Below are 24,883 nucleotides of genomic sequence, written 5' to 3'. Positions count from 1 at the left end.
TAGATAAATTTTGAAAAGAATGGTGCAACAGGATTCATGTAGCTGATCCCCAATTAGTGGGGTAAAGCTTAGATGATGATGACTATCTAAAATAGAAAAAGAAGCAATATCTTCTCATTTTAAACTGTACTTAGAAATGAAGAGGTTTGACAAGGAAAAGAAAAACACACATTTTGAATTCTGACACTGAACAGCACGAGAAATCATGAGATACAGGTAGTATGATAGGAAAAGGTTACCTGTCTAGAAATGGCATGAGAATGTAGTAATGAACCACAAAATCTAAAGCCCATGGTATAATGGCCAAGAATACCAAGAACTTCGCCTGGAACATATGACAAACAATGAATAAGCCTCACCATCTTCTATTTCCTATGTCAACAGTAACATGTGTTTGAGAAAATATGTAACTGAACATATCGACTAATGGAATTAACTGTAATGCATATTTCAAATGATGGAGCCTCATTATAAATGGTCACATAACATTCATAAGAAATTGAGGAAGTCTAAGGAGTAGAAGTCTAGAATTGATGGCTTAACATGAAAAAGCAAAAGAAAAGAAAAAAAAATTTTAAAAAAAGAAAAGAAAACGGAATCCAATTCATGAAGAGGGTGATAAAAGTATTTCTAATGCACCTACCGAGCTAGATGAAGCATATTGAAAAACCGTCTTCATATATAAACTCATTATCTATAGATGAATAAGTGGATAAATTAAAATATACAAACGATGCACCATCTTTAACACTCATCACAAACAGAAAACCAATTCAATGCAGCAAAAAGTACTCTGGTTGTCAAAATGAAGAATTGTTTTTCAATTTTTTCATGCAAGCCCTCCTCGTCAACTTGTTACCATTGAAGTTACACTTGTAGAACCATAGAAACTCGGCATACTCTGGTTGTCCTTCATCCATCATGTGCAGCTGTAGAACCAATGATCGACATCTGGCAATCCCTACAAGGAAACCACAACATCCACCATAGAAAAAATTCAAAATAAATATAAATATAAAATTTAGAACTCCAACCAGATCCCCTAGGAAGAAAATCAGTTTTTTAAAACTTTTAATTGTATGTCAGAATCAGTTTCATCAAGAAGCCTGCGAAACAATGTTTTTCACCTTCGTGACTCACTAGCCCAGATATATTTCTATACTATTTCACAGGATATGAACGAGAAAAACCATGCAAACTAGTTCCGCCATGCAGACTAGTTCTGAGAGAGAGGAACCATCAGTTTACAATAGGGGGGAAAAAGATAAAATAAGCACTAAACAGGTTCACAGTCGGAATAGCAAATGTGAATGTCAGACTTACAAAGTCTCCAACCCAGCAATTGTTCCAATTGAAGATGGAATAGGTCCATGGATGCTGTTTCCACTCAAGTTTCTATACAAATAGGCAAGGGACAAAAAAATTCATAACCGGGTAGAGATTTTTTTTTTTTTTTTTTTTTAATGCAACGGGCAAAAAAAACACTGAGCATTCCATTATATATTGAGGTAGGAGTAAGCAAATGAATGCATAAGATTATGCAACTATTTTATTAAGATTATATTACTTGGATATTGTAAAACTTAAGAGAGATAAATATGCACATTCTTATTCAAGGCTCCAGATAAAAAGAAATGGGTGAATTTTGAAGAATATACATGCTCAGCAGATGACATAGCCTGGATATGTCAGTTGGCAAGAAACCCTTCAAACCTTGATTGTCTAGACCTCTGCACATGCACAAGAAAAATTATAGTAAATAACAGAATTTATTACAGATTTTCCATCAAGGGTCCTTCATAAAGGCACAGTTAAAACATTCAAAGTAACTGTTCATTAGAAACCAGAAAATTATCTAAATTGTAACAACAAATAAGTAGAGAACACTGGAGAACTTCCTAGTTGTCATTTGGTTGTATTTTTTGTTGCTTCTCCAATATGTTCTGTGGTGCTCATTCCCTTGGACATGGTGCAGTGATGAGATTGTCACTCTTCTCCAGCCCTTCATGTGACTGTTATTTTTCTGATTTTTGGTTCTAATAAAATCTATGAAACAACACACTCTTATAGGGTCAATAATCTCTCTACTGCCCATATTTGTTAGAATGAAATTGCACCAGGTTAAAAATCTACAAGTGAATATAGACTGTAATCACGTAGAAAATAAGAAGTGTTCTTACTTGTAGAGGAAGGACGCAACCACATACATTGTAGCGAGGGGCACTTGATGCGATAATGCCAGCTTCGATTCCTTGCGACATTGTATAGTATGCCAAACTACCCCAAGAATAACTATAGAAATCATCTAGCGAGTTGACCAGATGAATATAATCCATGTTGCACATGGTTTTCAGTTCAGTTCCCCTAACAAAGCACTCCACAACCAGAAGTAGGGCAACCTTCACGACATCCTTGTGCTTATTGGTGTTAAGTAATCTTTCAAACACATCCATTAAGTGCTTCTTTAATACTGGATATTCTTTGAAGTATTTGTCTCTTAATATACTCATATTGTGACGATTTTTCGGTACTGTAAGCTATCCAGTCTTAAGGCCCGTAATATGGGCGAAGTCCATATCCGTGAACTGCAATCGTCTCCTCCTAATCTCAAATACTATATCACCTTTATATCTTAGAAAAAGAAGGTGAAATAGAGCCCCTATAAATCTAAAGGATGTAATATGTAATAAAAATGAAAATGGGGATTGACTAAACAAATTTAGCCAACCATGATGCTTCTCTACTCCACCCTTCACCTTGTCAAATCACCATTTCAGTGTACACCTAGAGGTTGGGTTTGAGATTACAACTGAATCTTCTTCACCTGCAAACATGGATTGAAAAACATATCAAACATAAAATTTACAAGATAATCATAGTATACAAAATCAGACATAATTGAAAACAATGTAGCACTTCATGAATTTGAACAAGCTTCATACGAAATTGAGATAGAAATTGAGCGAGGAAAAACCATAAATTGAGCGAGACAAACTATCAAAATGAGCTTGGCAAACTATCAAGTTCAGCGAGGAAAACTATAAATGAGCGAGGCGACCCACAAATTGACTGGGGCAACATAGAAATTAAGCGAGGCAAATTGGAAAAATGAACGAGGCAACCTAAAAATTGAGCGGGGCAAACATGAAATTGAGCGAAGAAAACTGGAAATTGAGTGGGGCAGACTAGAATTTGAGTAAGGCAAATTGGAAATTGAGCAGGGCAAATTGGCAATTGAGCGGGGCAAACTCGAAATTCAGCGGGGCAAACTGGAATTTGAGCGGGGCAAGCATGAAATTCAGCAGGGCAATCATGAAATTTAGCGGGGCAAACTGGAAATTCAGTGGGGTAAAATGAATTTTGAGCGGGCAAACATGAAATTGAGCGGGCAAAACATGAAATTCAGCGGGAAAAAGTAGAACCTCGGATGAGCGGGAGAGGAAGTGTTCAAGTTCCGAATTCTATTGCCTAACGGGACCATCGCAGACTTAATGTTATATGGACCTGGGAAGAACATGTTCGTCAACGAATTTATTGGTGTCGTGAGAGTAGAGTTTGAGAGATTTGCAAAAGGAACACTTAGAATTAAGCAAAAGATAATGTGGGATGGAGACGTTTATTTTGAATATTAATGAGCGAGGCAAACTATCAAAATGAGCGAGGCAAACTAGAAAATGAGCGAAGTGACCTATAAATTAAGCGGGCCAACCTAGAAATTGAGCAAGGCAAACTCTGGAAAAATGAGCGAGGCAACCTCTTCAATTGAGCGGGGGCAAATAGGAAATTGAGCGGGGCAAACTTGGAATTCAGCAGAGCAAACAGGAAATTGAGCGGGGCAAACTTTAAATTCAGTGGGGCAAACTGAAAATTTAGCGGGGCAAACTTGAAATTGAGCGAAGGAAACTGGAAATTCAATGGGTCAAACTTGAAATTGAGCAAGGAAAGCTGAATTTTGAGCAAGACGGCCTAGAATTTGAGCAGGGCAAACTGAAAATTGAGTGGGGCAAACTTAACATTGAGCAAGGCAAACTACAATTTGAGCGAGGCAACCTAGATATTGAGAGAAACATGAAATTTAGCGATGCTAACTTGAAATTCAGCGGCGCTAACATGAAATTTAGCGAGGGTAACATGAATTTCAATGAACTTGAAATGAAATTAAACTAGCCTAACACATAATTGAACGAGCTTCACATGAAATTCAACAAGTACTTTGGTGAAGTTGACTGAGCAATTAATGGAAATGACAAGGCGGTTCATAGATTTTCCGTAACATCACATGAATTTGTGGATGTTCCCGGTCATATCTTTATAATTTGTCCGTCAAATTCATGAATTATTCGGGGAATTCAACCAATCATGAACCGGGAATGTCGGCGACAACTCGAGCATATTGTCGAGAAGTAGATCAAATATACCAAGAACTCTTGAAATTTGAAATCAGTTTGATCAGTACGTTTTTATCGTACTGAGTTAACTGATTTGGGCCCACCTTGAATGTATGTGGACTATCGACGACATTCATCCGTTTTTCCATCTATATTAAGGGTTTGAGACCAAAATCATAGCATATCCAAATATCAGGTGGATCATACGAAAGGAAACAGCGATTCAACCGTAGAAAGCTTACTACGCCCCACAATGATGTTTTATTTGTAATTCATCATGTTCATCGGATGATGTATACATAGATGAACCAAAAGCCCAAATGCAAGCTTCATCCAACATGCAATATATTAAAATATACCTGTGGTGAGTGCTTTCTTCGATGGACCGGCCATTTTGAGGAGATGAGAAAAAGCTGATGTATGGAGAGGATGCAATCCAACGGGAGAATGGTGCGATCCGATGGAGGGATTTTCGTGCCGGAGAAGAGGGTTTTTTGTCTCTTTATTAGTGAAAATGGAGCGAAAGCAAAGCGAGTGAAAGCAACGGCAGAGAAGAGCAGGGTATTTTCGTCCTCAAATGTTCTGTCTGCACGTGCAGGGTCCAATTGAGAAGTGAAGTTTGGGATTCTTCGTGGAAGACGCTGGGTAAAAGGTGACATCTACCGTGGTAATTTTCTCTGGGTTTAAGCGTTTCACAGGCTCCCTTAACAGGTGGTGCAGATGATTCCAGTCACTCTTTTTTTTTTTTCTTTTTTCTTGCACGATCTTTTCATTTTTCTTTGCAGGGTGACCATCAACTGCATTTAATTATTCCATTTCTCAAATTAATTAATATTTGAGTTACTTTGATAAACTGACAGAGTATGGCCATCCATACGCATACACATTCCTATTACACATGCAGCAATCCAAACCATTAAATTGTGGACCGAGTTGATGATAGATATAGTAAAAGCAAGATTGAATGGACAATCCCGAACTTACAAGTGGATCTTTGTTAGCTGAATTTGGAGTGATTGAGAGACAGCCTTTAATTGTAACCGTTCCTTATTTAGCCACTGGTCGGACAGTTAAAAGAATCCTTCGATGATTTTTCCTGAGTTAGGAGTTATCTGAAATGGGACCACTATTTGGACAATTTGAATTTGAATTGGGATACTTGTGTGCCACGTGTACTAGATGTCTGCCTGAGCATGGATGGTAATACCATGCTAGAGTATTAAAATTTTTGTGGTTGTTCTTGAGATGGGTACGTGTGAGTTGGAGATATAATCTGCAATATCAAGGCTGCAAACCCGGACACCGTACGATGAGCTATCGAGTACGATGAACCACAACAGACGTCAATTTCCCACAGCCTACGCCCCACAGGGAACCCATACACGCGTAAGCACTCTGTGTGGCACACCACGATGTGGACGTAGCATCCAGTCTAGCCATCAGTTTTTCTAACTTATGTTGAAATAAGAGCTTAAAACTGAGAAGATCCAAAATGCAAGGGAGCCACATTATAAGAAACAGTAGGTATGAAAACCTCCGCCGTTAAAACCTTCCTGAGCCTCGCCATGCTTAGGGCTGAAAGTTGGGCGGATTCGACCCGACCGACCGGTGGCGGACCCGACATTGGGTTGGGCTCTGGTAGGATGTATTAGGCTCTGTCTCAGGATTGAGCTATACAAACACTTATCCGATAAAACTTGGACTGGGCTTGGTTTGAGGCGCAGGTTTGCCCAACCCAATCCGAACTGGATACATAATATTTGTTTTTGTCGAAGCCACATAAAATTTCAGTGTGGCCGCGTCTCATTAATTTACGGACTCAGGATAACAAGTTACATTGAATTTCTCTATGCCAGAAAGGTTGCATGGTGCACAACATCTTGACTTTTAAAGGAGTGTTGTCTTATATTTTAATTTATTTATTTAAAAAATGAAATTTTTTATAATAAATAATTATATATATAATTAATAAAATTAAATATATAAAAAATAAGACATGTACTAAAATATAATAAACTAATGTCTTAATAAAAACATTAGGCTATATCTACCGACTAATTTGACTAAATCCAACCTATCTTGCTTAGATTGAACTTGAGTTGAAAATTTCTTACCGGAGGTTGAATTGAATTAAGTTAGGATTGAGGTATGGGAACCGTGGGTTGAGCACCAACCCAACCTAACCTGCGGGATTCTTAGATCTAGCCATGATGCTTATACGCCATTCAAAATGGATCAAAGGCGCTATATAATACCTACCTTAGGATAGGGAAAAGCGGATTGGCTGGTGTACCACACACTACTAATGTGCTGGTGTGTCGACATCACGAAGTTTTGTGAGTCTCATCATGAGATATGAGGTATGAGTCATGTCCAAACCGACCGTCCACGCGAGCTCGTGGTAAGGCTTGAGCTTTAAAATAAGAAAGATCCAAAAATCAAGTGAACCACTGTAAATAGTATTGGAGAATTCAACGTCTGCCATTGAAACCCTTTGGGAGGTAACAGAAATTTTAGATCAATATGGTATTTGTTTTTTTTTTTTTTTTTCTCTTCATCCAGATTGGATATAAAGTAAACGTTATGGTGGGCCTATGAATTTTTTAACGGTGAAAATCATTGTCTCACTGCTATATGTGGTGTGGTCCACTTGAGGCTTGGAAATTACTCATTTTTTGGAACAAGATCTAAAATGATCTCAAAAAATGGATGAACGGTGCAGATATGATAAATACATCATTTTAGGGCCATGTAACTTTGATATCTTTTGAACCATTCGTACAACCCGGAGCTCGAGGAGCGTAAGCGCTCATCTTCGTACGACACGTACGCATACCAGCTAGGTTGCTGGTGTGTGGTACACCAGGCAATCTGCTTCCTAAGGTAGGACCCACAGAACTTTGCCACGTCGACACATCACTGAGGTCGGTGGTGTATGCTACACTGCCCCGTCCAAATCCCGGGCAACGCTTCTCTGCTTTTTTAATTTTTTGGGACCTTTTCTTTTTTTGGGTCAGCTTGTTAGTACACACCCGTGTCAGTACACACACTCCATGTTAGCCACCCCCGCTCCGGATCGATACCAAGACCTCAAGTGTTGAAACGTGTGGTAATCCTGACCTGTTAAAATTAGGAAATTGATCCAAAGGTTAGAAGCATTTCCAGCTCACTTTTATGCTATGGCGTGATTCATAGTCATGTGCGCAAGAAATGTGTCGGTTAGCAAAAGGGTTTGATTGATGTGGACCGTTGATCCGGTGGTCATCACTTCACTTGAAAATAGTACCTGTGGAGTCATCATGTCAGTGACATGTGTACGTAGAATATGAGGAGTCAAAATTCAGATGTACGTAGGGTCCACCTCATGAGATAAAACATATGATCGCGAGGTCGTTAACACCATAGCCTAGGGATGAAAGTCGGGCGGGTTCAACCCAACTGACACGAGGTCGTTAACACCATAGCCCAGGGATGAAAGTCCGGCGGGTTCAACCCAACTGACACGGGATGGACCTGGCATTGGGTTGGGCTCGGGCACGATGTATAGGGTTCGGCACTGGGGCTTAGGTTATACAAACACCAACCAGTAATACTTGGGTTAAGCTTGGGTTTTGAGGTCTAGACTTTCCAACCTGATCGATATATAATTGAGTGTGAATTGTCTTTGTTAAGGGCACAAAAAATTTCAGTGCCATCAGGTATCATTAGTATAGTCCATGTTATTTTTTATTACTCAAGCTAATAAGATATACGTTGGATTTCTCTCTCTCAAATAGACTGTAATAATAAAAATATCAGCATGTATCCACCTGATCAACCTGACCAATCCAACCGAGCCCGCTTGAGTTGGGCTTGGGAAGGCTGGGTTGGGTTGAGTTAGGGTTGAGGTATGGGAACCTTGAATTGGGTTAGGGTTGAGCACCGGCCCAACCCAACCCAACCCGACCTGACCTGACCTAACCCGACCCGCCCTACTTTCAGCCCTACCATAGCCATCTGATGGAGCTACAAGGCTCATTAATGACAACGACTCTATTTTCCGCAGTAGGCCCACCTCGATGTTTGTCGGGGCCATCCAAACCGTTGGTAAAGCCACACAAACAATGATGAAGGCAAGACATAAAATCAGCTTGATCCGAACTTCCATGACCCCAACATGTTTACAATAAAAAGCATTCCCTCGCGAGCATTTCCTATGGTGAGGTCCACGTGTACCAATACACAAAACATACATTAAGGTGGGCCCTACTATTGGGGGCCTCACCCACTATGTTGCTCGTCACCTTAGTAAGGTTGCAGCGGTGGCTGTAAAAACATGGCATGTGGCTTGCGTACTGATGAGGGTAAAAACATAGGATGTGGGTTGTCGGTTGTGGCTTGGTCTGGGGATTTACTAATGTGGGTGGGATCCCCGACTGTGGGGCCACCTTGATACATATGCCTTATGTGCACATTGTCCAGCTATGTTTGAAAACTCATTCTATAAACCCGTCTATCCATAATTTAAGACCAGAGCAAAAGTTTTGGATCAAGCTGATATTTGTGTGGTCTCTTCGTTCAGGTCTTAGTGACCTTATCAGCAGCTTGGATTGAAAATATAAATTCGGGTGCCCCCGTAAAGTTTTTAATGGTGTGGATTCAATAACAACACTTTCCTCTACTTCATTTTTTGGATCATGCCTTAAAATGAGCTGTCAAGATGGATAAACTTAACAATGTAAGGCACATACATCAAATCGGCCCCACAGTTAGGGATCCACCGAAACCCTGCACCGGAATCCATGCTGTTGTTAACGTCACCAAGTTACGTGGGCCCACCATGATATATGTATATATCAAAACCAATCATCCATTTCACGAGATTATTTTAGTGCTTGATTAAAAAAGAGAGAGAGAGGTCCAAACCTCTCGTGTAACACACCACAAAAAGCAGTGACAGTGAATGCCTATTCTTGAAAACTTTGGGCCACAGAAGTCTTGGATTGTGTTAGTATTTATTTATTTTTTCTATTAATCTAGGACTTTATGACCTTATAAAAAGGTTGGATGGCAAATAATCATTATATATGGTGGAGCTTGGGAAGATTCCACCCATAGGCAATCTTTTCCAGTTTTCCTTCTGTGGTATCTAACTTGAGTTTTCATCCTGACTCATTTTTTGTTTGCATGTTCTAAAATTATCTAAAAAAATGAATGAACCAAGTACATTTCTCACAAACATTATAGTCACAAGAACTTGGGAAAGTAAATGAATAATGCTCCATGTGCCCATCCATGGTGTATATTTACGCTGTTCATTTATTTTTTAAAAACATTTTAATATAGGGAGATTAAAGTCTCTGGTGGACTACATCACATAAAAATAATGGTGATTGAACCACGGTAATTTAATCATTAAAAATAATATAGTTTAATCTTATTATATATTTTTGAAAATATAGTTCATAAACTTATATAACCCTGTTAGTAAGCAGCTGAATGTGCAACGGTGCAAACACCGAAGATAATTTTAACGGCTGTACGTTTAAATATTTGAATGGGTATGTAAGAGTTGAAAATAAGAGTCTGCAATCTCTAGGCAAACACCGACAGCCATAGGAATGAGCTCTCATTATCAAGTACGATTAACCAGATTAACCACAACGGACGGGACGCGGATTGCGTCCTACCCTCATCTGGACAGTAATCCATCCGGGCAGGGCTCTGTGGGTCCACGGTGATTTAAGTGTTTTGTCCACGTCTTTCATCACTATTGTGGTTTAAGGTATGATCGTAGAAATGAAGCATGTCCACTGCTCCAATGGACCACATTACAGGAAGCTTCAATGATAATAACACCCACCATTGTAACTTTTCTAATGGCCACCTTGATGTATTTTTTACTTTCCAACCTATTCATGACGTCATGTGGGAAATGGGACTGCGCACTGAGTTACTCAATACGCTCCTACGGTACTGATTAAACTCAGTTGGGCCCACCGTACGTGAATGTATTTGTCTAATCAACTTTGTCTTCTTCGGATCATTTAAGTGGTTGAGCCCACATTTGAGGTATATCTAAAGCTCAAGTGGACCACATGACAGGAAACCGCGGAAATACTGTTGAAACCTTTCTATGGACCACAGTCATAATTATTTGTCATCTAATATGTTCATAATATTACAAAGACGTGGATGAAGTGAAAATTTATATATACCAGATTGATCTAAAACTTCTGTGGCCCCCACAAAATTTTCAGCAGTAGATGCTCAATTCACACTATATCGGGTGGTGTGGTCCATTCAAGCTTTGGATATGCTTCATTTATGAGCTAACGATCTAAACTAATCTCCCAAAATATAAGACAGTGGATAAAATGCATGAATGAATGTGGGACTCACCGAGCTTACTCAGTATGCTAATTGTATGAGTGGGTAAACTCACATTTCTCAAAATCCTAACCGTAAGTTAAATATGGGTTAAAGTCCACAATATAACCTAGTTATTGTAAATAAAATTGTAATTATTAGATAGTAGTAATTTATTTAATGATAGATCATGGTATCTAGCATCATGGTTAGATTCACTATTGATAGTTATAACTATTCGCATTAGAAAATAGTTAACATGGGATTAGTATAATACTTGATTGATATAATTATTAGTATTAGTCCTCGTTGTATTATCATTAGTAAATACTCTATTACTGTCACTTGTATTTCCTAAGAGATTATTAGTCTGTATATAAAAAAAAAATGTTAGATGATGTGGGTACATTCAAATATGAATATGGATGGATCAATACTCCTATTACGGACACTATTCGATCTGTTGTACAATAATAACAATAATAATATTATTAATAACAATTTAGAATTTAAAATCCTAGAACCTAAGTTCAGGACTAAACCCTAAGATAGAAGTCCCGATCTTACACTAAAAACCCTAATTCCACGTTAAAACCCTAAGATAGATAACTCAAACCCTAGGTTGTGATCTTAAACCTAAGTAGTGTGTAGAACCTGGATCTAATTGTGCAAGTTCATAAATTTTGGTAGGATACAACTCTAAGGGCGCAAGCACTTAGCGACACTAGAAGGCGATTTAAAGTATAAGGTGATGATTCTTCCCCTTGAGCTTTCCATCTTCTTATTAGCTTAAGTTTTAGTTTTTATTTAAATTCATAATTGATATCTCCCTTTATAATCACATGTGTTAACTGGTGGAAATTGAATTGATGTATTACGTGCTTTATGATTATCTTGTATAATTGCTCATGCTTGTGAATTTTTTTGTGGGTTGCTTATGGAACTTAAACTGGTACATTAGTGGAAAATTCCCACATATGAATGTACCCCCATACTTGGGATGTAACTTGACTAGTTATGATCATAATGGACCTTCAACTAGGTGGTTATTGAGTGCTGGTCTAGATGGATCATTGATGTGGGCCTACCATCCAGGGTTGTTGTGCCCAATGATTTTTAAGGATGGTCTTTATCGTATGGTTTTGATATTCGTCTTATGTGGCATATTTTGATACTCGCCCTATGTGGCTTATTTTGATATCTGCCTACGTGGTTTGTTTTGGTATTTACCTTATATGGGTTCGATGTTTAATACTGTGCAACCATGCGATGGTAAGCCCCATATACTGTAATATGATTGGCCACTAGTTGATGGGTTTCCATTAAACATCTTAAAATGGTAGATCACATGGGCTGAGGATGGTGGTAATGGGACACTATGCCCGAGCCGTCGGCGTACGCTGGGCTCTGAGCTTCCTGCAGTGACCTTGAGCTTACTTAAATTGGCTGATTGTAACTGGACTAATAACAGTTTGGCTAATTATGCATCCATAGCATGTTGGCAATGACAGGTGGCTAACTTAAATGTTGTAATACGTGCCCTTAAGATCTTCGAGGTATCGTTTCGCTAGCTCCCAGACCTCCGACTATCGACCCCTGTCCGACTGGATGATTTTCTCAGGTCGATTATTTGCATGGGTGACGAGCCCAAATCCGGTTGGATGTGCATCCCCAGGCCGATGTGCATTTATGCATCCATGCATTTAAAAGACTTCATCATGTATTGTTTTGATTGCCTTATTGTTTTATAACTATGCTTACCTAATGCGGCGGTGTGTAATCTTGAGGGGAATTCACACTGAGCTGGCTACTCATCCATCAAATATACAACCGTACAGGTAGTGCAGGTGGCCCCTTATATTGGTGATGAGCAGGCTATGGTTGACAAGGGTGCATAATTCTATCTGCTAAGGGTTGCTACAGGATTTCACAGTTCAAGATTGTTGCAGTTTACCTTGTTTCACATGTAATATTATTTCATTTTGTATTTGTAAGAATGAGGACATTGGTTTGTATAAGTCATTATGGGCAACCACTTGTATATTCTAAATGAAATTTGAAATTTACCTTTATGCTTACTTGTCCATTCTACGCTCATCTGCTTACTCTGATGAAAGAAATATATATATATATATATATATATATATATATATATATATATATATATACTAGACTTTGACCATCCTTTAAGGTTAACGCTCGAGTTTTTATAAACTCTCAAACTTACCTATCCACTACTTTTCATTAGGAGTGATGCCCTACAACTTGCCTATCGTATGTGATTAACTAGGATTGATGACCCTAGATGGATCCTTCGGTTTGGGTTAATGATATAAAGGGAGGTACCTTAGCTTCCCAAATCTGCTGTATGAATAAGCCTAATTAATTACTTGGCTAATACGACCATGCACCGCATTACATGTGCTTTGGCGAGGAAGTTGCACGTTCAGGGAGTTTGTCATGCTCGAATGGTTAACGGAGTCGCTTTTGAGGGAGCTTTGTGCAAGGGCATGCATCATTACTGCACACCATCCCTGCATTAACAAGAGTAGCTAGGAAGTGATTGTTGCATTGCTTTATCATTACTGCTTGATTGAATTGATAACATGTTAACCTTTGCTTTATAGTACCACTGAGTTGGCCACTCATTCTCACCCTAGGACGGTGTTTTAAAACACTAACTAGACTCTATTGTAGATGCAGGTGATGGGGAAGTCTATACAGTAGAGTTGGACTTCGTAGGCGAGGAGGAAGAATTCTCCTATGTTCAGCTCTCAAGCGGGTCTATGTAGACCCCGTGCTGATTCAATGGGATTACAGGGACTTATGAATTAGTTGAACACTTTACATTTTGATATTTTGTCTATTCTAAAATGATACATGTATATGTACAGCCTAGTTATATACTCATACTCCGGAGTTTGTGAAATACTTTCATATTTAGATACTTGTGCTTCAGACTTTCGTTGCTTAATTACATTATTTCTAGAGTATGATATGCTATTTTAGTATAATCCCACACATGTTTAATGCATTGTTATGGATGACATCTAAACATCATTATCCATGCTGCATAAGTGATGCGTTGGATCTTAGGAGTAGAGCTTTGCTCGACCCTCGAAATACAGGGCGTTATATAATGGGACTCACTTGATGTATGTTTTGTAATGCATGAAAGGGAGGACTCCTAGTGGCGAAGCCCTCCATCGCACGTCTCTCTCTCTCTCTCTCTTCCCCCCTGTTTACGACCCACCATGATGTAAGTATTTTATCTACGCCGACCACCCATGGGGCCCGCCTTGCTGACCGTCTAGACGACCCACCAGGCTGTCCGTTTATACAAGCCTAGTTGAAGGGAAAACATAAATATTAGCTTTATCCAAAGCTATGGTGGGCCACACGTGTGGACCCACTTGACCTATGTATTTTATCCAAGTTGTCCATCCCTGGGATGGTGGGACCCACCCTGTATGTGTGGGACCTCCATCGTCCAACAGGGACGTGGACCCACCGTGATCTATGTATCTTATCCACACCATCCACACTACAGGACGGTACCCACCCCTATGTATATGTTTTATCAACACCATCCATCTGCTGGACCACCAGCTATATAGCTGTTGTATTAATGTCAACAAGTTTTGTGGGTCCCAGCATGAGATATATGTTATATCCCAACTGTACATCTACCTGGCAGCAGGTGGGGACCACCCCACACGTGCTGCATGTGTGGGCGGGTGGGGCCCACCTTGATGTACATATTCCGCATCCACACCGTCCCTCCATGGGACCTCATGATGTATGTGTCCTATATCAATGTTGTCCGTCCATTTGATGGATGTGGGACCCACCCACACGTGTTGCACGTGTGGGGTGGGGCCTACCTTGATGATATGTGTTTTATCTAAACCGTCCATCTGCATGGATGTCAGCAAGTTCTGTGGGCCTGATCAGAGGAATGTGTTATCTCTGGACGGTGGGGACCATTGTTATATATGTGTTTTATCCCTGCCGTCCAGAGGTTTGGGATGGTGGGGCCTGATGGTGGTGTGACTGTCCACGCTGTCCACACGTGGGCAGTGGGACCCACATGATGTAGGTGTTGTATCCACACCGTCCATCCTATTTCCAGATCATTTTGAGGCCCACCATGATATGTATGTTTATCCTTGTTGTCCATCAGTTTTCAGGCCCACTTGCTAATTAGCGTGGCCCAAATGAGATGTATTTGAGACCCATGTTTGAGGCCCAAATGAGATGTATTTAAGGCCCGGATGGTGAGGCCCATTATGATGTATTTAAGGCCCATTGGTGAGGCCCAATGTGATGTATATGAGGCCCATGAGTGAGGCCTAATGTGATGCATTTGAGGCCTTTGTATGAGACTCAATGTGATATATGTGAGACCCTTGTATGAGGCCCAACGTGATGTATCTAAGGCCTTTGTGTGAGGCCCAATGTGATATATATGAGGCCCATTGCGATGTGTGATTCCACCATGATGTATGTAATGATGTTTAAGATGCCCATTCATCTTCCTAGTTGATTCTAAATGGGTCATGCATTGGGAGCAATGATGGTTTAATGCCCACATTTAAGGGCAATGATGGTTAAATGTCTACATTGTAACTCCCCCTAGGGCCCATTATTAGGCTCATTCTCATCTTCCCTTAGTGGACTAACCCAAACTGTTGGGCCCTCATGATCGTTAGGCCCATTCTTGATATGAGTAGGCCGTCTAGGCCCATCCTTGATATAAGGAAAGTACATCATCATCATATAACATGCTTAGTATAGCTTCACGATCTATGCACATGAGCATCATATGTATGTTTGATATGAGGAGTGATTGATCATAGCACATGCCATTGGGCGGATTATTATGGGACTCCCTGATAGAAGGAGTTGCCGACATGAGCGAGTAGTATGCATAAGATTGCTACATGACTGATAGTGTGATTCATGCATCTCGCATTTGTATGACATGATTACTATATGCCCTAGTGATATCAGGGTCGTAGCCTCCATAGGCATACCGTGAATGGCAGGATTGGACATTGAAAATCTTTTCTCTACATGGGGTGCGATAGATGTCCTTGGGTAAAATTTTCTAAACCCTTATGGTACCAGGAGGTTGCTCCAACTTCTAGACCGAGTGAATGCATGAGCGCCAAGTGTCGAATATCAGGAGGTTGCGCTTCTCACTGTGTCGTGGTCGGTTGGAAGGGGGTGCGGCCTTACCTGCCCGAGAGGAGGGGGCAAAGCTAGACTGAATTTGACCTGCTCGAGGAATGGGTCCGTTATCAACGAGCCGGGCAATATTCGCAGGCGGATAGTGAGGTCTCTTCCACTCACCTTATTGCGCGTGATGGGGAGGCAATCTGGTTTAGAGTATACTAGACCCCGGTGATATTCCAGAGTTGAGTTGTATTGATATATGCATTCAGATGAGGATGGTATGCTTGAGTTGCATCTCGTATATGACATTGGCTACATACGCTTCACATTGCATGGCTTTGGTATAGCCGATAACATTCATGCCTCACATTGCATGGCCTTGGTATGGCCAATAATAGCATTCATGTCTTGCATCGCATAGCCTTAGTACAGTTATGACATTCATGGACTTACCAGCATTTTTGTATTACTCTGATATTGTATACTTGCATTTCTACCATGCGCACACACTTTCACCACCTTCTAAGCTTTTGTAAACTTATATACGACCGTTGCGTGCAAGTGACATTATAACACTACAATAGCATTGAGATTGGAGCGTGTAGTGGACTTCTGGAGCTTCTGATATTGTTATTGTATTTCATTTTATGCATTGTACTTAAAAGTTTTTTTTACCATAGTGGAAATGTGATGGAGTTGTTGGTTGATGTTTGTGGGTTATGCTTATTACAAATCAAAATTCATGTTGAAAATCCTCTTTGTAAGATCTCAGGATCAGAACCTAGTATATGGGTGTCGGGATCCGAGAATGGGGTACTACGGAGGCTGTTGGCACTGGATTCGGCGATCGAAAATTTTGTGAGCCCGGTTTCCGAGTCTGGGGCGTGACATTATAGCTGTCGTAGACATTGCATTCGACACTACATACATACATATATATATATATATATATATATATATATATATATACATACATATATCACATACATAACACTCAACACATAATCCGTTCAAATGTATGCTCTGTATTTCATTGATTTATTTGGATCTTGCCCATCAGAAACTTGGACCGGTTAGTTATCGCTTCAGTAAGTGGGCAATCAGGCAGATATATCTAACCAAAGCTACATCTTATCATAGGCATTGTATCTAACACAACATTACACATAGCTAGCATCATAGTGTGCAAGAGTTATTCCTAATCCTTGATTGTTCATAAAATCTTGTGAAGTAGAGACTGTAAATTTGTACAAACATTGTGGGTGCCTAACCCATTTCCACTCTATAACCGTGATCTCTTATTCAAATTCTCCAGGTGTAGATCAATGAGTTATTTTGGGGCGGGGAAACATCGGATTCTCTATTCTAATGTTTGTGTAAGGTCTAGCCGACTATAGAATCAGATTAATTAGCTAATAGCGACTTCGGTCAAATACAAACCCCTCACCCTTTTCATCCAAGCATTTTCCAATTCCGCTTGCATGAACGTAGCTCGCCCCGGGATCCAACATCCACAAGGCCTCAAAATGAAGGGCTCATACCTCACATGTGTGGTAATTTAGCATTTGTGTCTCTTATGTACATGTGATGTAGATGCAGATATTTTGTAGTTTTCTGGCCATACACTTTTGTTGTATATGGATGGCCTTAACAGATATGTATGTTTCAATGTCCTAAATATTAGAAAATGTAAGGCCCAAGTATCCTCCAAATACCTAAATTATTTAAAAGAAACCAAATCCCTTCGACCACTGGCAAAAGCTGATGGTGTCTGGAGGTGCAATGTGCTTACATTTTACTATTTGCAACAAAAGAAAGAAAGAAAGAAACAAATAAACAAAAAAAACAAAACAAAACAAAACAAAACAAACGGTTCTCATGGGAACTCATATTCACTTGTAAAAGATTTGGACTGCTCCAATGCGGCATCCAGGGTGCGACTCATGCCCTAAAATGATCTCTCAAATATTAATGGACTCCGTAGATAAAAACAAATACATCCCAGTGGGCCCCATATTATACGTGTACTGAGTCCAACTATGTAGGGTAAGAGGTCATCCGCATCCTAAATTACAATACTATCCCTCCAGGCTGAAATGTTTGATAGCCTTATTTTGAGAAAACGGATTGGCTACTCCCCTTGCCACCAACCAATGTCTCGTGGTCGGTGCTCTGTGGGCCCCACCATGATGTATGTGTTTCATCCATGTTGTCCATCTATTTTTCAAGATCATTTTATGGTATAAGACCAAAAACGAGGTATATCTCAATCTCAAATGGACCACATTAAAGGAAACAGTGTTGAATGAGCGTCGACTATTAAAAACTTTTTGGGGGCCATAAAAGTTTTGGATCAAGCTAATCTTTGTTTTTTCCCTTCATCTAGGCCTGTATGACATAATCAATAGATTGGATGTCAGATAAATAGTACAGTGGGCCTTATGAGGATTTTAATGGTGGATATCTAATCACTATTGTTTTCCTGTGGGGTGGTCCACCTGAGATTTATTTTTCTCTCATTTTTGGGATCAAGCCCTAAAATGATCTGGAAAAATGGATGAACGGAATGGATGAAACACATACATCATAGTGGGGTCCACAGAGCACCGACCACTAGTGATGTAGAGTGGATCGTGGACGGTTTCATGGCCAAGATGGATCAGAAAAGGCTCGGTTGACAACAGAAGTGATCTGATCTGCTAGACCTTAAATCATACATATCTCACAACCCGGAATGAGTCATCGGACGTAAAATATATGATTTTAGGGTAGATCGAGCTAGTTTAGCCACCCAACGCTACTATGCTAGGTTGTGCAAACTGGATTTGCGAAATATCATCCAATTCGTTTCCCTATTTTAATTTCATTTTTATTATAAATAGGAAGTTTTAGTTTGACTATCTCTTCATCTATTGGATTTTAGGAGTTGCGCCCAACTTGAAAAGTGTTTAGAATAATTAGGAGAACAACGTGGTGAAGCCAAATAAGACACTTACTATTTTTTACCAAAAACCTTGCACACTAGTAGACATCACAACCGTCTATAAATAGTAATAAATACTAAGTTTACTATTTATAGTAATTTGTGAATTTTTAGCCTAAAACCTTATGCACTAGTAGACGTCACAACTGTGTATAAATAGTAAGTTTACTATTTATAATAAGTTGCAGATTATATGAGTTTTAGTTATAGTTTGATTATAAAATCTCTCTCATTGCTTAGTATGCCTATTTAAAGGGTTGTGAATTCCTTTATTTCATTCATCAATTAAATTAAAATTTATTTCTATCTTTCTTTCTTTTTTTATTTCTTATGGTTTCCATAAGTCTTTGGCAGAAGTCCAAATAAACTCAATGGATTTAGAGTAATTACCGTTAATTAAAGAACACGGTGATCAACCTCATCAGATTCATCCCTGCGTCAACCATCCACTCGGCTGGTGGCAAGGGGCGTAGCCAATCCGTTTCGATGTATGTATTCCTCATCTCTTAATTCAACGGATTCGATTAAATATACACACCATGTTGCCCTACCCACAAACTAATGACTAGCCTCCTATTTCTACTTTCTCTATAACGTTCCTAGGATAAGCTTATCTTACCGTATTTTTCACATCTTTGGACGTTCTTCAAATCCAATCAGTTCACTACGTCTCTCGACCGGGTTTCTTGTTGGGGTGTTAAGATCAGTCCAATCCAAATGTCATGTGGGCCACAGCAGAGGTAAAAACATCCCCACCACTCATGCCTTAGGCAATTGCATTTTTGTCATTCTGGAATTAAATAAGCTACTCTCGCAGGAGGCATTAAAAACTCCTGCTCACACAGTACAGATCCTGACGCAGGAAATTTGTGGTTGCAGATCGGGAGCTCTCTGCACGTCATGTCTAGTTGATATTATAGCTTGAGTGGGCCGCACATTGTTCTTATATAATTTATCTACCCAGCAAAGCACGTTTGTAACCTCATGATAGGGTTATGACGCGAAATTCAGGCCATTCAAGGTTTCATGTGGACCATGCAATCGGAAACAGTGTACAGAGCAACGGTCACCGTCCATACTATTTTCTTTTTTCTGGGCCACCTAAATAATGGATAGCCATGATATGTTTTCTTTAGAACTAATTTTCTGTGTTATAATTAATGGGTGGATTGAATTTCATATAATCACCAACGTGGACCTTGTAAATATGAAGGGTGTTCCTTCTTAAAGAGAAATTGACCACTGTAAATGCCACCTTTTACCTCGTGTCTTTTCAAATCGCTCTCTAACTTTACTTCCCAGAGTAAACCTCCCATAGAGATGCAGTGTTTGCATATGAAAACACCCTTGCATTCGTTACCTATAGCTATGGATTATAACCTATAGATAGGTATTCAGCCACCGTAAATGGCGCGTCCATATAGGTTGGCTTACTTTGGGAAATGAAGTTTTGGCTTACTTTGAAGAAATAAAGTTTTGGATCACTTTGAAAAGGCGCTGGGTAAAAGGCGGCATTTACAGTGGTCAATTTCTCCAACAAAACATTGATTTATGCGCTGGTGAGAGGAGTAGCTGTTACCTGGGTTACACGTTAATCGGCATTAATCTAACCATGTGGGGCCTACCTTGATATCTTTTATATATATCTACGCGGTCAAGATGTTTTTTAATATTGTTTTAGGATGTAACCCCAAAATTTATGAAGATCCAAATCTCAGCTGGACCATACCATTAGAAACAGTAATGGACCATACCATTAGAAACAGTAATGGATGGTCATTTAAAACTTTTTCGTGAGCCATAAAACTTTTGGATCAAAGTAATGTTTGTATTTTCACTTCTCTAGTATCTTTTGAAGATGGTCCAGAGGTTGGATGGAAAATAAAATTTATGAAAATTTTCCGATGGGCACTTTTGGAATTTAGAATGGTGGGGAACTCAACCACCAATGTTTCTTTTGGTGTGGTCCACCTGAGAATTTGATCTGCTTAATCTTTAGAAAATTATTATTAAAATGATATGAAAAAATGGATGGATGTCGTGGATATACAATGCATCATTAAGCTGGGCCCTACAATAAGGGCAATACCAGGTAAGGCATTTCCCGGGTAACACCTAATCGTTTCCATGTGATGGGACGTGATAGGGAAGCGGATTGCATACTGAGTTAATTATTTATTTTTAAACCTTATCCATGATATTTGAACTTATCAATAGATTCAATAGCAAATAAACACTCGTGATCCACTTCATCCATTGAATTTTATAGATTAAACTGTGAGACTCCTTAAAATTTCAAACAAATCAAATTTTCAAGTGGAGCAACTCAATTACATTCTCTTTAGTTGTCCAAAGTTTAAGGATTTTTTAGACTTTATGTGGACTGCATATGATTCAGATCCGCACTGATTTTTTGGTCAACGACCTAACGAGAGATGGGAAAAAGGATGGACGGTGCGGATTTCTTCACTTAATAAATGTGGGCCCTGTTTCAAAAAACACAAGGTATAACAAATTGTAGGGGTATGTCTGCAATATAATAATTTAAGAGGGGCAATTAAAAGTCTGCAATTCACGTGTGTCTCATATCTCATGTACGTAAGCTTTTCGGTAAATTACGGATTTACCTGTTTCTAGGATAGGCAAACAATTGTACTCGTTCAGTTTTCTTGTTCACGTGGTGTGGCCCATCTGATTTTTTAATATAGTTTATTTTTCCATTAAGGCTCACAAGCTAATTCACAAGTGAATTTTGTGTATATATATATATATATATATATATATATATATAGCATGGTGGGTCCTGGTACTCTATTTCAGTTTGTTCTTTAGAAAGCCAGTTAAAGAGAGAGCAATAATTTTACACTAGATGCATGGTGTATTTAAATTTTATGAAGATACGGGAAGGGAATTTTGTGAGCATAGACGTATCATTTATCGAGTGATGCAACATCATCCATAAAGCAATAACAATTGACAATAATATGGTCGAGTCAACAAAGAAGTTTGGAATAGTTATCTGTACGGTGGCAAGCTAAGAAGAAAATACTCGAGGGGGTCAGTAATGTTAAAGATGTTAAAACAATCGTTAGAATGTGGGAAGTATCTAGATAATTATATTAAGGTTATAAAACAAATGAATTCAGTAGAAGAAATTGTCTCATACCTACCAAAGTAAACAAAATTTATCTTTCAATTATCTTTTAATTATCTATCATTTACATTCCTTAGTATAATTTTTACTTTTATATGCTATTTACATTCCTTAATGTAATCCGTAGCATTTATCAAGTAGCTGTTAAATTTATCTGTAATTCAAGTCTACGCCCATACGTTAGATTCAGTTCAAGTATCAAGTAAAGTTCTCCATCCAGAAAAACATTTTATAGTTATTTTCTGCGGCTAACTATAAGAATATCCTTTTTGTTTTATTTGTATTGAAAAGAATAAAAATTCTTTCATACGAAAGGCAGAAATGTGACCTATTTTCAGAGGACGAACTCCAACCTCTACCTTTCATACATTATGCAAGTGACAAATAGGTGATCGATCTTATTAGATCTCGATCATATGCGATCATTTTTTATGTATTTGTCTATCTTAGTGCTTGGGGATGTAGCCGCTGTTGGAATATTTGGTTGAATTAAATAGACTATTTAAAATCGAGAATCAAAAGGAAAATTAAATTTGAGATAGAAAACTTATAGATTTGAGTCGAGGAGTGATGTGAGTCACTCGACTTGAAATTGAATTTGCTCCCCTTGAACAGTGTCCCAAGTGCAATAGGTTTTCAGAGCAATCGACCTCCAGGATACAATGACGATGATCTGGTGCCAACGGTGCACTCACTATACACGGGCTCGAACCACTTGCAGTTTAACCTGAAAGTGCTGAGTTGACTCAATCACGAACTTAACAACCAAAACTCATCAACCAAAAGACAGAGAGATTTTTCACAATCGAAGAAAAGATTTTTCATAGTTTTGAAATTGGAACGAAAGTCCCTGTATAGACTTCAAAATGCTGTATTAAGCACCATTTTGAAAGGGTTTGGTCCGTTGGGCTTAAACCCAACAGGTGAGACCAACCGAACAGTCACATCTCTCTGGTTTAAAACGAAAAGGCACAAGTGCAAGTACACTCTCGCATAAATGAAGCCCCGCGAGTACTACACGTGTACACCCACACCCGCACCCAGCTCATCGCATCACATCGCGCATGCGCACTCGGACTCGGACTCGGGCTCAGCTCGACTCAGCGCACGCACCTGTGTAGTTAATGACATATATTAAAGTTATTGGCATAGCCCTCCATAGGACCAAATTCACATATTGTAACACTTTGAACTTTTCAATACCCGAGTATTGAAAGTTCTTGAGTGTTACCGAGAAGTTCGACTTAATATGTATATGTGTATGATATCAGTCCAACTATCCTAACCTTATATCTACTTCCAAGTGCAAATCTAACTATTGGGAATAGTCTCCCTTCACAGATCAAGCTATCTGACCGTTGATTTTAAGATAAGACCATCCATCATATGATTTAACGTATTTACCTCCCCTTAAGCGAATTAGTGAATAACCATTTACCCGTAATGATTTAGATGTAAGTGCATTTGTAAGAGTTGTTTAGAAAAGTGCATACGACCTTGTAGAACTATTAGATTTCACAAAACTCTTAGAGTAGCAATAATTACAAAAATGTCATTAACGTAGACCCCTGGATCCTAGATCACATAGTTCCCACGATCCGTTTAATGAGAAATCTTACACCATGTTAATATATCATAAATTAACCATACGTGCCAAATTTCAACCCTTGGATCAGTAAGATCAATGATTAAAATGAATATTCACCTGAGAGTGGTCCACTTGAGCCTTAAATCTGTCTGATTGTTGAGGGTCAAATATTGCATAGTAGACCCCAGTTATTACCTGATTTTGCGAACCTGATACCGTTTAATGCTCTATTTTAATCGTGCTTGTGCTGCAAGGTGAATTTAGGAGCTTAGACTGAAAAAGGGTGTTAAATGCATGGATTTGACGCTCCCAAAGCAAGGGACGGACCCCAGGGGACCGAGATCAATAGATTTACACACCAGATATCCGAAAATACCAAGAAACTAAAGCTCAAGTGGCCTAAAAAGGATCCAAAATGTGAAATCACAGGGTTCTCGCTATTCGATTGACTTGAAAGTGTATATATGGCCTAAGGACCATAAATTAACCGTAAATGTCAAATTTCAGCCATTTTATCCCTATGAAGTGGCCCAACGGACATATCAGCCCATAAACTATCAATTTTGGGCCCACCTGATCTCTGGATATGCCTCAATTTTGGACTCAACGCCTTAAATGATATGAAAGAATGGATGGACGGAGAGGATTTCATATATACATCACGAGTGGACCCCATTGGCAGCTCCATGCACAATGCACAAGTGCACTTGACGTGCACTGGACGAAGACCCCCAGTCAACGGAAGGAGACCCGTCGCCTTCTCCTTCTTCAGCACGGACGACTAGCGGATGCACGTGGTCCGTCCGGTTTTGGCCAGTGGGCCCTATTCATTGCTCGGATCACTGATCGTGACCGTACATTGCGTCTCTATGGGGGGAAAGACCTTCTCCTAGGTGTCTGTTTTGTCTCTTGCAAACATACACTGATTCCAGCCGTTCAAACGTAAGGTAGACGGTGATAAGAAGAGTCCATGGGCCACACCAAATTCGAGCCATAACGCATCAAACCTGAACTGTTTTTCGAGATGATTTCAATGGACGGTGTGGATTACCTAACCGAGCTCAATCATGGGTCCTACCGAACACATCATCGCTTCTTTGTTTATGCAAGAACAGAGCTCGCGACTGTCGTCCGTTGGGAGGATGTGTGGCCCACATTCATCATCCGGATGGATGATCAGAACCATCCCACGTACTCAGGGGGATAAATCTACCAAACCCTGATCCTTTCCATCCATCCATGCA

General features: G+C 39.4%; 1 long non-coding RNA gene across 1 annotated transcript; it reads right to left on the bottom strand.

Moving 5' to 3' along the window:
• Window positions 1-642: 642 nt before the first annotated feature.
• Window positions 643-1,864, bottom strand: LOC131257472 (uncharacterized). Its single transcript, XR_009177431.1, has 3 exons — window positions 1,659-1,864; window positions 1,324-1,395; window positions 643-961 (listed from the first exon to the last, which is right to left on the bottom strand). It is a non-coding gene; the product is annotated as an uncharacterized LOC131257472 (long non-coding RNA).
• Between the last annotated feature and the right edge of the window lie 23,019 nt (window positions 1,865-24,883).

This window comes from Magnolia sinica, chromosome 10 (assembly GCF_029962835.1).
Source record: "Magnolia sinica isolate HGM2019 chromosome 10, MsV1, whole genome shotgun sequence".
Lineage (NCBI taxonomy): Eukaryota > Viridiplantae > Streptophyta > Magnoliopsida > Magnoliales > Magnoliaceae > Magnolia > Magnolia sinica.
The sequence above is the reverse complement of the archived record's forward strand: the minus strand, read 5'-3'. Positions and strand labels throughout refer to the sequence as shown.